This window comes from Colias croceus, chromosome 23 (genome assembly GCF_905220415.1).
Source record: "Colias croceus chromosome 23, ilColCroc2.1".
In the NCBI taxonomy this organism is placed as follows: domain Eukaryota; kingdom Metazoa; phylum Arthropoda; class Insecta; order Lepidoptera; family Pieridae; genus Colias; species Colias croceus.
The window spans coordinates 5,742,578-5,755,173 of record NC_059559.1 but is presented as its reverse complement, the minus strand read 5'-3'; positions in this window follow the sequence as shown (position 1 = coordinate 5,755,173).

The window sequence follows — 12,596 nt, the reverse complement described above, 5'->3', positions numbered from 1 at the left end:
AATGAGTTCTTTTCTCAGAGAGAATCGTGGCTGTTCGGGAACACCGCAGCTTGCAAATCGTTCAAAGTATCACCTTACGCGGCCGGGAAGAAAGAAAACGAAATTAATGTTAATATCACTTAACCTAATTTTAAAAAAATATAAGGTAAGATATCATCATCACTATAGTCACTAGTCGTTAGATAGTATTAAAACAAAGTCGCTTTCTCTGTCCCTATGTCCCTTTGTATGCTTAAATCTTTAAAACTACGCAACGGATTTTGATGCGGTTTTTTTTGATAGATAGAGTGATTCAAGAGAAAGGTTTTAGTATATAATTTATTAGTTTTTAGACAAAGCGGGCGAAGCCGCGGGCGGTAAGCTAGTTAATATATAAAGAACACAGGTACAACTTATACGTAATTATATTACAGTTATTAATAGCAGTGCATTGTGCAATGAAACCAAAAATATTCACTTTCGCTTGTATCAAAGTTATCTGTGCATAACCTATACCTACAGAACATGATACCTCGTCATAAGGTTATCTCTAGGTACCTACATAAAATAGTGCAGATATTAACGTTTAAATTATTTATTTCATACTAGCTTCCGCCCGCGACTCCGTCCGCGCGGATGTCGGTCTTCGCGTGGATGGTTATTTCTCCATTTTGAGTACCTCTGTCAATAACATCTTATAAATATCTATTGGACCCAATTCCCAAATACGGCTAGGCCTATAATAATACGCAACGTGTGTTCGCGGTTCTACGGAACAACGTCTATGGATAAAACTGAAAAATTAAGATTAATTTTTTTCTACGTATTTTTCCAGGATAAAAAGTATCCTATTTTACGCCCAGGATAATAAGGTATAATTATACCAAGTTTCATCGAAATCGAACAGCTAGTTTTCACGTGATGCCTTCACATACAGACAGACAGACAGACAGACAGACAGACAGACAAAAATTTTTTTAATCACATATTTGGGTTTGGTATCGATCCAGTAACACCCCCTGCTATTTATTTTTTCAATATTTTCAATGTACAGAATTGACCCTTCTACAGATTTATTATAATACTAGCTTCCGCCCGCGACTCCGTCCGCGCGGATGTCGGTCTTCGCGTGGATGGTTTATTTCTCCATTTTGAGTAGGTACCTCTGACAATTAAATCTTATAAATATCTATTGGACCCAATTACCAAATACGGCTAGGCCTATAATAATACGCAACGTGTGTTCGCGGTTCTACGGAACAACGTCTATGGATAAAACTGAAAAATTAAGATTAATTTTTTTCTATGTATTTTTCCAGGATAAAAAGTATCCTATTTTACGCCCAGGATAATAAGGTATAATTATACCAAGTTTCATCGAAATCGAACCGCTAGTTTTCACGTGATGCCTTCACATACAGACAGACAGACAGACAGACAGACAGACAGACAGACAAAAATTTTTTTAATCACATATTTGGGTTTGGTATCGATCCAGTAACACCCCCTGCTATTTATTTTTTCAATATTTTCAATGTACAGAATTGACCCTTCTACAGATTTATTATATGTATAGATATGTAATATGTATAGACTAGCTTTCCGTTCGTGGCTCACGTAGTCAAAAAAAAACCCGAAAAGTTCCCGTTGAAGTGGTATTTCCGGAATAAAACCTATCCTATGTGTTAATCCAAGTTACCTACCCTCAATACGTGTAAATTTCATTGTAATCGGTTCAGTAATATTTGCGTGAGAGTCACAAACATACAAACACATGTCACTGTATCCTCATAAACTTTCGTATTTATTATAATTTATATTAGTCGGGTAATTTTATTCAAGCGAATGAAGTCGCGGTAAAAACTATTACGATGCCAAAACCGTGATAGCTTATGACACAGCGATAACAAAGAAAGTATTAATTTATTCATTCACCTTATCGTTAAGATAAAACGAGTCTGGCTCGGGTGGTGTGATTTCAATACACGTGCATAAAAATATATAATGTGACCGGTTTAGGTAGACCCGACATATCTACGGCAATGCTTAGCAAGAGGTACCAAGTTATTTTGGTTGTTTTTTATCATAAAAATATTATTATAAACGCGAAAGTTTGCAAGTACTTATGTAGATGTATGTATTATGGATGTATGGATGTTGGTTACTTTCACGCTAAAACTACTTGACTGATTTGGATTATACTTTACAGGAATATAGCTTATACATGAGAAAAACACATGAGCTATAGAAAAATACTTACTTAATTTTTCACGCGGGTGAAACCGCTTGGTACACCGTAAACCTCTTCACAATGGGCAGCGTTGGCCCAACAAATGATTCTCGATGTTTGCCGCCAATACGGCGATTATGAATAAACATCCACAATTACAGCGGATCACTCGTAGACTTTTAGGCCCCCTACACCATCGTGATTGCCTCTACTCGGCCAACTCTGCCCATTGTGAAGAGGGCCTACTCCACGATTCGAAGAGATCGAAGCTGCGGCTGCGGCTGCTGAAGCTGCACATCGATGAAACCTATTTTTTATTATATCTTGATTTTATGCCTAGAATCAGTCACAATATTTTGTTAATAATTAATAAAATATTAATAATTGTTAATTAAGATTTTTAACCGACTTCAAAAAAAGGAGGAGGTTATCAATTCGGCCGGTATATATTTTTTTTTTATGTATGTACACCGATTACTCCGAGGTTTCTGAACCGATTTACGTGATTCTTTTTTTGTTCGATGCGGGATGGTGTCGAATTGGTCCCATAAAAATTTTATTCGGATAGGCCCAGTAGTTTTTATTTTATGAGCATTTTTGTCTGTAGGTATTTGTAAATTTTGCAAGCAGCAAAAAGTTGAAATAGGTAAAGCCATTCACGCTACGAGCGTAGATACAATTAAATATACACACACAATACACATACATTCCAAAACCATTACACTTCTGCTGCAGTCAGTTATCAAACAATAAAATAAACAGCGCTATTATATAAATAAATTATTTAATACTATTATTTTAAACGCTGCACTGGAATCAAAATAATTGCAGTTAGTGTACATTCAATAATCGACTTTGTATCTCTGTTTTAAGATTGAATTTTCTTTGCTAGATTATACTGATCGCTGATTGGCTGTCACATGACATAGACACGTGATATTCTAGAATCAACAATCTAAATGATTTTGTTTATTTACTTATACTAGTTTGTGCCCGCGACTTCGTTCGTATAAAATCATCATTTAAAATAAGGTAAAAGAAGCGTGGTGGGGGAAGTTTGCGCATCAAGTTTTAGTACATTTTTTATATGCGCAAGCTTCCCCCACAACGCTACTTTTTGGTCAAGAAGTTTGGCGGGCGCTATACCAGTTATTATTATTTTAAATAATATTGCCTATCAGATTTATCTATTAATTAATTTTGATATGTTAGGTACTGAGGATCCCTCTATAATAATCCCTCTGTTTGTAATATAATAATCAAGTTAAATGAACCCATACTTTTAGCATGTAAGAATCCATTGTATTTTTTTTTTTTATTTTTTTATTGAGGATCCCTAAAAACATCATACGACTTAACTAAAACGTTACGAAACAGTATTTTAGTAATATTATATTATTTGCGGTTAAATAGATAATTAATATCATTTATTTTAATTACTTGTGGTGTAGGTAACTAGCTTCCCTCCCGCGGTTTTACTCGCATTTCCTACGAACGTGCAAATTAATAAAACTTTAAAAACGTAGGTACCTATATACCTATTACAAAATATTTTACAATAATTACTAGCTTTCCCGGAAAACGTGGATCTGCCTTACCTTTATCACAGGGTATGAAAAAAAATTTCCGGGACAGCTAAAATATAAGAACTAGCTTTCCGCCCGCGGCTTCGCCCGCGTTTTCAAAGAAAAACCCTCATAGTTCCCGTTCCCGTGGGATTTTCGGAATAAAACCTATCCTATGTGTTAATCCAAATTACTCTCTATATGTGTGCTAAATTTCATTGTAATCGGTTCAGTAGTATTTGCGTGAAAGAGTAACAAACACACACACACATCCTCACTGCCTTACAAACTTTCGCATTTATAATATTAGTAGGATAGGATAGTAGGATATTCCCACTAACATTTTGACACTTTTGTTTATAGCTAGGTATCTGTGGTTGAATTTTGATCACTGTTTTTGAAGTGAAACTTCTTTATCGGGGTTGGAAAAAAATTTAGTGTTAGTAACATTTTTTCGTTACGCGTGACATTTTTCCGTTACGCGCCATCTTTTTCTTATCCCTACCACGCGGGATTGAAAAATAAGGTCATAAAGAAGTACACTAGTAGACGCACATTTTTTTATTGAGTATTAGTACCTGTACATAATAATATAGGTTTAGTTATAAACAGGTTTAGTTGTTTTTTTATTTATTTATATTTTTAAACAAAATATCCAACTTATCTTGTCACATTCGTAACTTGTTTACAATTTTATATTTTTGTTAAACGCTATACAATCACTCTACGACCTGAGATAGTATTTTAATTTACCATATAAATAGATAATATTATAACAACATAATAAGTAATAACTAACATGTTTTGTGCAGTTGGAAACAATATTATCTTTCTTTAGTATATTCATACTTGTTGCTTTACCTGACTGGCGACTTTGCGCGGTTAAAAACAATTTTACTTGATACATGAATATTTAAAATCGATTTAATTATTTTTGTTTTTGTTTTGAGAATCAGAAATTAAAATTCTGAAGTGCTCCCTTCTTTCTCTATAATATTATGTATAAAATTCACGTGTCACAAAAATGTTAGTTACCATAGTCCTCCGAAACCGCTGGGCCGATTCTCATGAAATTTTGTGTGCCTAAGCCAGGCAGGCAGCCTGCGTGAAAAGTCACGCAGAACATACGTAGATATAATAATTAGTAATACATATAAGGTATTATATCTACGTTCTATTTATACTTGAAACAATTTAACTATGTAATATTATGTCAATTAGAGTGAAATTAATAGATAAACTAATTATTTTAATCACTCACGCCATAGGTAGCCATTATACCTTATGCTCAATATTACTGGATATGCTTGTCGTAGGTAATATTTTAATGCCATTATTAAAAATTAAAAACCATAAAGGTAAAAAGTAATAACTAACAAATGACCTATTAATCTAATTTTCATTTTACATCCATAATATTAAAGTCTTATTAAACATCGCTTATATTCAATCACCTAAAACGCAGGCAATTTCCAAACGACTCACTAACACTGCACCGTGACTGCACTCAAAAAATCTCATTAAAAATTTACATAAAACGTTTATCAATCGGAAATATGTGGTTTAATGCTCTAAGGAAATATGTATACCAATAATAAAACCTTCTACAATCTAACCCAAACCAATAATTCAAAATTATATAAAAACTTTTACGACTACATACCTACGCCTTTCTAATTTTATTAATCTATGGGCTTAACATTCCGGCTGTCAAAAAGGGCGGGAAGATTTAGATTATAATCTGTGTTATAATATTATGATCACGTTTCACAAGCATGTTCGAGTCGTGGTCGCTAATAGCGTACATATATGTACCTACCTATAATTAATTGTATAAAATAAAAATATGTTATGTGAGAGAAATTAGAATAATATAAATAGGTCAGTCGTTATGTAAATTAAAGATCACCTCATATTGAAAATGAAGATAGTAAAATGTTATGCAGGCATTTGTTTTTATGTTTTGAATTTTGTTTATATGTAATCATTGAGATAATATTACTACGTATGGAGGAGACACCACGAACAAAATCTTTGCGCCATTTTTTGCTCCAAGTTTTAAAAATTATTATCTAGTTAGGTACTTAACTACCGATGAAAGTTATTCCTTTGCACTTTTCCGTATTATTTGTGCAATATCGTAACACACACGAAGGCATATATTTTGATGCGTTTCACTTAAAAAAAAAATGAGCGTGCAGTTACGCCATACGGCGTATGTTGAGCGGAACATAAGTGAGGCATCTAAAAACAAACACGGCAATCTCCATATTTTGTCAAAATTGAACTGTCAATGCAGGATTTTTTTATCTGTGATTATCTCTCTACTGAAAACACCATAACCCAGCAAAGTCGGCAATATCCCATAGAAATAAGCTTCCAAAAGTATGATTCTAATACAAACATGGCAATCTCCAACGTCATGCGTTTCAATGTTGGCATTCTCCAAGACAGCCAATCAGAGCACGGCATGTGGACGCCATTGTAGTATTGTTTGTATGGTGACGCGGACGGTCTTGTCGTGTATTGTGTTGTGGTATTTTAATGATTTGAACTGTTTTTCGCTAGTTATCTATAAAATCAGCCTAAGCATATCTTATTATGGAGCAGACAGCATCGCCCTGTACTTCCAAACATACGAGAAAACGTAAAGCTGAGCCAGAAAAGTGGAAGAAAAATTTGGCAAAAACAGCCCGGTAAGTATGCAATGATTAACCCGTTTTGATACTTTTTAAAATGAGCGAAAGTTTTGTAAGTAAATGAGAGAGTAGGTTTGTCCGTGTTCATCTCCGTAACGATTATGGCTGAAACTTCGATTATACATCAGGACTAACACAAGTTAATTTTTGTTAGTGTAGGTTGGTACCCTATTTTGGTTAATAGTGGATGCGAATTTTTTATATAAACTGAATCATTACTCGGGAGTTTTTTTAATTTAGTTTAATTAACTAATTTACTTTATTTTCAATGTTTTGTAGTAAATTTTAACAGATTCTCATCTAATTTTGTTTCAGTTACTCTCCGCGGACCTTACCGACTAAACCACAATGTAAACATAATAAAAATGCATATCAGTGCGACACACTGACTTTACGAGATTTGCAAGCTTTTCACGCATCTTTTTATAAATACAAAGACAAGGAAACTCAAGATGCATTCCTGCTCAAGTGCTGCCATGCAGAACCCATAAAAAGAAAAAGACCAAAAAATAAAAAACACACAGAAAAGAAATTTCAAACCAAATTTGCTATCTACAGTAAATCAACGAAGACCCGTGTACGAGTATGTCAAAAGGCCTTTCTGCAAATTCTGGACATTACTAAACATAGAATTCAGTATGTTATGAGAAAGTTTTTAGAAACAGGAGAACCAGTAAAAGAAAAAAGAGGAGGCGATCATAAATCACATTTATTTATGCGTAAAAAGGAAGCGGTCATGGCTTTTATCAACTTATTTCATGTTGATGAAGCACACTATTGTCGCGGAAAATCTCAAAGACATTATCTGGCAGCTGAACTAAGCATAAACAAAATGTTCAAACAATACAATGCCCAACAAACAGAAGAATGTTTAAGAGTTAAACGTGGGTTTTTTAGAAGAGTTTTCAACAGAAACTATTCACTTGGATTTGGAAGTCCTAGAACAGACGTCTGTTCAACATGCCTACAACTTCTCGAGAAAATTAAATTGGAGGCTGATGCAATTAAACGGCAGTCACTTATAATCGAAAAACGAGTACACAGCCTCAAGGCAAAAGCGTTTTTTGCATTGGTGAAGGAGGAAAGTCCAGATATAAAAACTCTCTCATTTGATTGCGAGAAAAACATGCCTCTGCCCAAGATACCCGACCAGAGCACTTATTACTCCCGCCAGATATATTTATATAACTGTACTGTAGTTGAAGGGAGCTCCAAGTCGCAACTTACACAGAATAACGTTTTTGCATACTGCTGGACGGAAAACGAGTTTAACAAAGGTGCAAATGAGATATCTTCAATTGTATATCACAGACTTATGAACACTGACTTATCTGAAGTTCAAACAGTAAGATTAATAGCAGATGGATGCGGAGGGCAGAACAAAAATTCAATTATGTTAGCAATGTGCTCCAAGTGGTTGGTAGAATCTGCACCTAGCAATGTAAAAACACTGGAGCTTGTGTTCCCTGTTGTAGGACATTCTTTCATCCCTCCAGATCGAGTCTTTGCCCAAATTGAGAAAGAAGTTCGAAAACGAGACACTATAGTGCGGCCTGAAGAGTACTTAGACATTATAAGCCAGTGGAGTACAGTTATCAGATTAGGTAGTACTGAATGTCAAGTATATGACTTTAAAAGTGCTATGTCTTCTATAATGAAAGACGTTGGCACTTGGCATTTTCAATTTAAAAAATGCAAAAGATTTTACATAGCGCGGTCTAAAAATGACGGAAACGTTATAATTAAAGGGGACGTGAATTATAGAATTAGTGATGGGATGTATAAAAAGGTGACACGAAAAAACAAGCTGGCAAAAGACATAAACCCAAATGTTATTGCTAAGTGTCAGATAAAAACGAACACAAACAAAATTAATGATGTCAAAAAACTTCTTAGTACTCATTATGGCGACGAATGGCAGCAAGTGGAGGGGCTGGTTTTTTATAAAACCATATTTGCTCAAAACTCGGAAGTTGAAGAAAACAGAAGTTCATCAGATAACATCGTTTGTGAACCACAAGAAGAAGATCATAATCTTAGAATATAAGTTAGTTTACCTAATTACCTATGATTAATTAAAATAAATAATTTCTGACATAATTTGCATATTTTTATATTCCACTTTTAAAGTATCAAAATAATTGGTTGGTGTAGTCTATGGAGGTACAGACTGGAAGCCATAACAAAATTGGCTTTCTCCAGAGGTAATCAGATCAAAAACGGCAGTGTCCTTGAAAGCAGAACAAAAACGGCAATCTCCAAACATTTTGTGCATTTTATGACAGGTTTTTCAAGTAAATGTCTACAATTAGTGATCAATAATAGTTAACATTAGAACTGTTCATTGAAATAACTAGGAATAACATTACTAATACATTCATGATATTTTTTATATCATTTTTCTATTTCCCTAACAATTCGACGGAATGGAGATTGCCAGGTTTGATTTTATATGACTCAAGTGATGTAGGCGGTGTCGTCTCCATATGTATATCTCAATGTATGTAAGTAATAGATATTATTAGGAATAACAACAAGTTTAGCAATAGCAAAATGTATTTCTTAATATTGTTTTCCTCATAAATTGATACCAACTTTGTTTTTTTTTAAACATTCCGTAGGATCTTTTTATAATTATAATAGGTACTTATAATAAATTTTCCTATTCATACAAATTTATTTAGTTTTATCATTTTCTACTAGGTAATATTATAAATGCGATAGTTTATAAGGAACGGTGTATGTTTGTAACGCTAACCACTGAACTTTTTGATGGTACTAAATACTAATAAATATATTGTAATAATAATTGTTGTAGCTTATGACGCAGAATAACTTTTGCCGACCGTAGCGTTGGCTACTGGCGGTACTGCCTACTAGGTATTATTACGTATAATTCTGTGCGGCCCACGGGTTCGTACTTCGTCCGCTGCAGCTGGTAAAACCGCACAGCAGAGGTAGTAGAAAGTACGACGGTACTTTACTAAAAATAAACAACTTTATGGATGCATTGTAATTTTTGTAACAATAATTACTATAAAGTTAGGTATTATGCGTGACGAAACTCCTAATGTCGCTCAAAAATGCATGTCACAAGCCAAAAGATGATCATACGCTTAATAATTATGATTCTCTATGAATATTTTGTGTGTACTCCCCTTTATTTGATTTCGTGACTGTAACAATGTAGACTGGCCTTAACCGCGTATACTTTTAAATAGACGTACGTCTACTCGTGATATGCGTATGCATTTAAAACGCATATGTACTAATTAAATTCTTGCAGTTATTAAGAACTAGCTGCGGATTTACCCGCATTGCTCTGCTCCTGTTAGTCTTAGCGTAATGATATAAAGCCTTCCTCGATAAATGGGCTATCTAACACCGAAATAATTTTTCAAATCGGTCCAGGCTGTAGTTCTTTTAGCGCGTTCAAACAAAATCTTCAGCTTTATAATTATTTATATGTAGTATAGACCAGAGGCGGCACGTGACAAAATTGTATGGGTGTTCAGTTGAAATAAAACAACGAAAATACAATAGCGTTAGCAGGATAATTTATTACAAAAAAAATGATCACCACATTATAAATCCATACTAATATTATAAATGCGAAAGTAACTCTGTCTGTCTGTCTGTTACTCAATCACGCCTAAACTACTGAACCAATTTGCATGAAATTTGGTATGGAGATATTTTGATAACCGAGAAAGGACATAGGCTACCTTTTATTGCGAAATATGTTAATGTACCACGGGTGAAGCCGGGGCGGACCTCTAGTAATATTATAAATGCGAAAGTGTGTTTATTCGTTTTAATGTGACATGGCCATGGGTAACTTTTGACAGCGGTGAAACGACTCATATACCTAGGTACTAATGCGAATTTAACATCAGGGGAATCCGCGGGCAAAGAAAAATATATGAATATTGTTTTAAATAAAAATGATGATGATGATAATATTATTCATGAAATTAATAATAATTCCAGGGCCCTGGTGAAAGCGCCCAACGACCGGGCTGGTTTATACGTTCGCATAGCTAGCTATGCAGATATTGAGCCATTCTGCGCACGCGCGGCCTGTGGATAAAGAGCATAGCGTACGGGATGTGGGTGGGAATAGGTGGGTGGTTTACTTTAATCAGCCGTAAAAATTTGCAATTTTAGGAAGATTAGAAAAATGATTTCAACAATAGTTAGGGAAATTTCGATTGACAGAAAAATTACGATAAGAAAGGAAATTTCTATACGCCAGGAAAAATTATATACCTACGTCAGGAAAATTTGTATAAGTCAGGAAAATGTCTATAAGCCAGGAAAATTTCTATACCCCAGGAAAATTTCCTTGTAGGCTTGTACTTATTTGAGAAAAGAAAATTTCCAGTCAAGTCCAAGTCCGGAAATATCTATCTATATCAGGAAAATATCTATAGGTGAGGAAAATTTCTATACGCCAGGAAAAATCCATAAGTCGGGAAAATTACGATAAGTCAGGAAAAATTTCTATAAGTCAGGAAAAATTGCTAAAAGTCGGAAAAAATTCTATAAGCTGGAAAATTACCATAAGAAAGGAAAATTTCTATAAACAAGGAAAATTCCTATACGTCAGGAAAATTTCTATACGTCAGGAAAATTTATATAGATAAGGAAAATTTGTATAAATCAGGAAAATGTTTATAAGCCAACAAAATTTCTATACGTCAGTAAAAATTCTATAAGCCAGGAAAATTTCTATACGTCGGGAAAATTTCTATAAGCCAGCAAAATTTGCATACGTCAGGAAAATTTCTATAAGCTGGAAAATTTCTATAAACAAGGAAAATTTCTATACGTGAGGAAAATTTCTATAAGCCAGGAAAATTTGTATAAGTCAGGGAAAATTATATACGTCAGGAAAATTTCTATAGATAAGGAAATTTTGTATAAGTCAGGAAAAAATTTATAAGCCAGTAAAACTTCTATACGCCAGGAAAATTTCCTTGTATTTGAGACAGGAAAATTTTCATATGTCCGCAAAATTTCTACACGGCAGTAAAATTTCTATACGCCAGGAAAATTTCGATAAGACAGGAAATATTATATACGTCAGGAAAAATTCTATATAATATAGGAAAATTTCTGTTTGCCCCAAAAATTTCCATACTTGAAGATTGCTCATAACCGCGAGGTTATAAATTATGACTAAATGTCACATGTTATCGAACTTTTGAATTTTCTACATGTTGGTTTCTTCACGATGTTTTTCTTCACTATTAATTGTTAAAGCAGTGGTGATATTATAACTTTATGGTGGTATGGTGATATTATAAATTATGGTGTAAGTGGTGTTATTTCCTGCATGCCCCTAACGTCCCTGACTAATTGATTTGAAATCCGAGATCCTCACCACTGAGCCACCATTGCTGCATTTTACCAACCTGTAGTTTCTTTTAGCTGCTAAAATTTATCACATAATATTATTTACCGTGCCATTTTTCTTCTTAGAAGTTCAATTGCAGGACTATATAATATTACATTAAAATGAAATTAATATTATTAAAATATTATAGTTAACTTTTACTTGATTTATATGTCAATAAACCTATATTTTTATCATAAGGTGAACCTAACCTTTTTATCGACGTCGTTATATTTTATTAATTAAATAAAGTACATGACAATTAACATAGTAGGTATTCATAGTTCATTGACTTTAAATTGAGTAGTTTTGAATGAAGAATAAATGTTTGGTATTCAGTTTGGTTTAAACACGGTTTAAACTTTAAGTAGAGGGTAGGTAGTAAAAAAAATATTTATTCCGAACTGAGTTTTTAAATTCATATCATACATTCATGATTGCTCATAGTATTTATTATCTAGTATGTTTGTAAGATAATAATTATATTAATTTATTATTGTGTACCTATCAAGTTTGTTATCATTGGTTATTATTATTTTAGGATGATAACACTGACTTGAACGCTCCGGTTATAAATTTTTTTATAATTAGTAATTTTATATTTTAAAGCGCCCTTCTATTAAATTATAATATAAAAAAGCACCATTTAAAGTTTAAAACGTAGGTTTAAAATTATTAAAGAAGCGTATATTGTGACAGGCTAAAAATATTTTGTTTTAGCTTTA